Source organism: Elephantulus edwardii, unplaced genomic scaffold, assembly GCF_000299155.1.
Source record: "Elephantulus edwardii isolate Elephantulus edwardi_28Jun2011 unplaced genomic scaffold, EleEdw1.0 scaffold00305, whole genome shotgun sequence".
NCBI classification, from domain to species: Eukaryota; Metazoa; Chordata; class Mammalia; order Macroscelidea; family Macroscelididae; genus Elephantulus; species Elephantulus edwardii.
The window spans coordinates 2,109,438-2,113,883 of NW_006400055.1; positions in this window are offsets into that span (position 1 = coordinate 2,109,438).

A 4,446-nucleotide genomic window follows, 5' to 3' on the forward strand; every position below is an offset into this window, starting at 1 on the left:
AGAAAGACGAAGCTGTCAACAGTTTCAATTTCCTCTCCAACCATCATGAAACTGCCTATTGGTCCAGTGGTAAGAATCTTCTGGGATTGGTTTGTTTTCTTCTTTTCTGACATTGAGATGCAATCTATACCAAAGGCTGCATGCATTCCTTGATCTTCTGCAACAAGTACTTCAAGACCTCCTCACTTTCAGCAAGCAAGGTTGTGTCATCTGCATAACACAGGTTATTGATGAGTCTCCCTCCAATCCTGATGCCACATCTTCCTCAGTGTCCAGTTTCTTTGGTAATTTACTCAACATACAGCCTTCAAAACCTAATTGGAGAGTTTCTGTGAGATGGAAAAAATCGATAGCAGAAAGTTAAGAGAAGTGTTATGTACCAAAAAGTCAGATCTGACTCATAGCTGACCCTCCAGCTGGTTTCCAAAAGGTGTTGTTTCTCAAGGGGGTATGTTTCTGGAAAGAATACAAAGTGGACTTGCTGATAGTACATAATCACAGTTAAAGAAGTGACACCCACTGCCATCTTGCTGGAATCAACTCATACCTGATCCTTCAGCAGGTTTTCAGAGGCAGTCAATTGCACCATCATAGTGGATTCTCAACACCTGACTTCGGATTGGCAGTACAAGTCATTATGTCACCAGAGCTCATTTTTAATGTTTATTCTATGTAAGTAGGATCAAGAATGTGTTCAAGATTAATCCATGTAGTGCCATACATCAGCATTCCACCTAATTCCAGAGTCCACTGTTCATGCATAAAAGTTTCTTTTATTCATTGATGTTACCCATTGATCTATGAGTTTTTGTTTGCCAGATTTTCCTGGGAATTTTATTTTTGTTCACTTTATCAAATGTGTTGACATACATTTATTCAGAGAATATGCTTAGTAGCTGTGCATTCCTTTTTCTGATTTTGTAACAGAAAACTTTATTTCCACTTTGACCAAAGTCCTTAAGTTTAATTAGACTTTTTAAAATAATTTTTGGTGAAGGATGTTGGATTTTTAAGTATTTCTTGTACTTTCTTCTATTTATTACATTTATTACTCTTATTCTGTCTCCTGAAAAGAAAAACACTAACACTTTATAATTTTCAGTGATTACATTTTTCAAATATAAGTATTCAAGGCTCAACTTTGGTTTTTTAGCATCCTATTTATTACTTTTGATACATTTTATTATCATTTAGCTCTAATTTTTCACATTAGCTTTACATCTGCTATGATTTTGTATACATTAATATTACATAGATGCTTTTGTTCTACCTTCTTCCAAACAGTGAAAATGTATCCATTTTGTTAATTGATAGTTTACTCTTTACTGCCAAATAGTAACCTAATACATCTAGTTAGGTGCCACCGAGTTCACTACCATCTACAATCTACAGACCTGAACCCTGCCTTATCCTGTGCCATCCTCATGATGTCATGTTCAAGCCCATTTGTGTAGTCTTTCAGATAAGATCCACCTGACATCAGCAATGATATTCCTTCTAAGTCTCTTCTGAATCTAGCCTGCATTTCTTCTGAATCTAGCCTGCATTTCTGGCAGTTTCTGTCAACGTTCATCAGCAAGACTTCACACTTGCTTATTACACTGTCATGGTAGGGTAATTTCCAGTCTGTTGTTTAACTTTTGGTTTTGTAACATGAGAATGGACAAGAAGTTGTGCTGCTTCCTAAAGGCAGGCAGTTTCAATTGATCAACAACTTCACAGAGAACCATGGGCAGTCTCATCCCCTATTTACAGCCTTTGAAAACGTTTGGAAGGTTGCAGGTTGCAACTCAACGATGACAAACTGGTTTTCCTCTCTCCATCCCTCTTGATCCAACTGGTTTGCAAAGATTAATTAGTACATCCAGGGCTGCATCTGTTTGCTGAACCATGTCAACTGGTGTTCCATCAATTCCTAGACTTTGTATTTTGCCAATGCCTTCAGTGCAGTTTATACTTTTCAGTACTATTGGTGCTTCATCTTATTGTTGCTGCTGGAAATGGTTCACAAATTCTTTTTGTAAGAGTGACTGTGATATTAGTCCTCTTTTGATGCTTTCTGCAACACTTCACAGAATTATTGAGTGTTGCAACTTGAGGCTTGAATTTGTTCTTCAGTCCTTTCAGCTTCAGAAATAATGACTGTGCTCTTTCCTTTTGGTATTCTAACTCTATCTTTGCAGTTAATGACCTTTGAAATAATCTGTTCCACTGTCTTACATCAGCAGTCCTTCATCTTGTTTTTGCTTTTTATTCCAGTTTGCCTTCTTTCCCCTATTTAATCTTTTTGCTTTCTTCATGGGTGATATCCTTGATGTCATCTCACAACTCACCTAATCTTCAGTCATTAGGGCTTGTTGAATGCTTCATATCTATTCTTAAAATCCACACTTTGGTCTTCATGGACTTTTTGTCAACTGCAGTTTGAACTCACACAGGAGTCAGCTCCACAGACAGCCGATGGCCTTGTATGGTTGCTTATGTTGGACTTTTTCCACAGATGCTGTCAATAAGATCCCTGTGTAGCCCATCAAGTGAGGTCCATGTGTATAGTCATAATTTATTGTTTTTTGAAGTATTTGCAATATATCACTGATTGTAAAGAACTGTATCATCCAATCAATATCCAGTCTCATTTCTGTCACCAGGTTCACATTTTCCAACTACTCGTCCTTTGGTTTTAGATTTTTACATTTCCGTTAGTATTCAAAGCATCCCGATTGCACGTTCAATCAATTTCAGACTAGAAAATTTGGTAGAAATCCTCAATCTTCCTATTTTTCTTAGTAGCACAACACACTGTGAACTATTCCACCAAAGGGTCGGGGTTTTTTTTCCCCCCTTCGAATATCCCTATGACCCTTAAAATATCATTATGACTTGCAGTAGTACATCAAGATGGAATGGTCATAAATTCAGAAAAGGTTATGAAACGAGTCTATCATCTGTCAAGGTCCTATCTTGGATAAAAGCAGTGACTGGCAGCAAATTACTTCTTATTGACTACCCATCAAGAGTCAACAGTGTGAATCATAAACTATGAGTAACATTTTAAAGAATTAACAATACTTAATTGGGCATATATGGGACCCGTATATAGATCAAGAGGTGGTTGCCTGAACAAGAGGAATACTACTGAACTTAAAATCAGGAAAGATGTACCTACGGGTTTTATCTTTTCACAATCCCTAATCAATCTGCAGGCCAAGCAAATATTTTGAAAAGATGGGCTATATAAAGATAGTAAGGATTATAAGGACTGATGAAAGACTTATCAACAACCTACCATACACAGAGGACAGTGAGGACTTACTTGGGACATGTACTGACAAAAACTAGGACTAGAGACTTTACAAATTACAACACTAGATAAAGAAAACAAAAATTATCATAACTGGTCCTGTAAACATTACTATAAATAGAGAATAAATTAAAAAAATGTTGCAAGTATTTGATTTTACTTGGATTAAAATGAACACCCATGAAGTAGTCACCAGGAAATCAAATGGTGCATAGCACTGGACAGATCTGTTACAAAGATTTAATTTTGTTTTTTAAAGCAAAGATGTCACCTTTAAGACTAAAGAGTGCCTGGCATTTTTCAAAACTCTTGGTATTTTTAAATCACGTCAACTGCATTTGAAATCTGGATAATTAATAAGGAAGACTTAAAAACTGATGCATTGTGTCGACAAACAGGAGAAAATAAAATAGATGAATGGGACCCTCTAAGAATCAAACTACTATGCACATCCAAAAACTTCTCCAACAGGGTAAAAAGGGAAGCCACAGACTGGGAAAAAGTATCTGGTAATGACATTCTTCTACCTAGAATTTATATATACTTGAGCACCTCAATATAAAGAATCCAATTGAAAAAAAAGGGCGGAAGAACATGAACAGACACTTCACCAAAGATGACATTCAGATAGCCAACAAGCACATGAAGAACTGTTCAAAATCCCTAGGTCTGAGAGAGATGCAAATCAAACAACTATGAGATGCCATCTCACCCCAGTAAGAATAGCAAAATTTAACAGCAAGCAAAAAATGCTTGTGAGGTTGGGGAGAGACTGGAACCCTTATTCACTGTTGGTGGAAGTGTAAAATGGTGTAACCACTGTGGAAGGTGGTATGGCGCTTTCTCAAGAAGTTGCAAATAGAAATACCATTTGATCCAGCAATTCCACTACTGGGAATATACCCCAAAGAGACCGTAACTGCCACCCATGCAGATATATGAACACCCACCCATGCTTATTGCTGCTTTGTTCACAATAGTAACTGCCACCCATGCAGATATATGAACACCCACCCATGCTTATTGCTGCTTTGTTCACAGTAGCAAGGAGTTGGAAACAACCTAAGTGCCCATCAACAACAAATGGATAGAGAAGCTGTGGTATATTTATGCAATGGAATACTACACTGCATTGAAAAACAAGG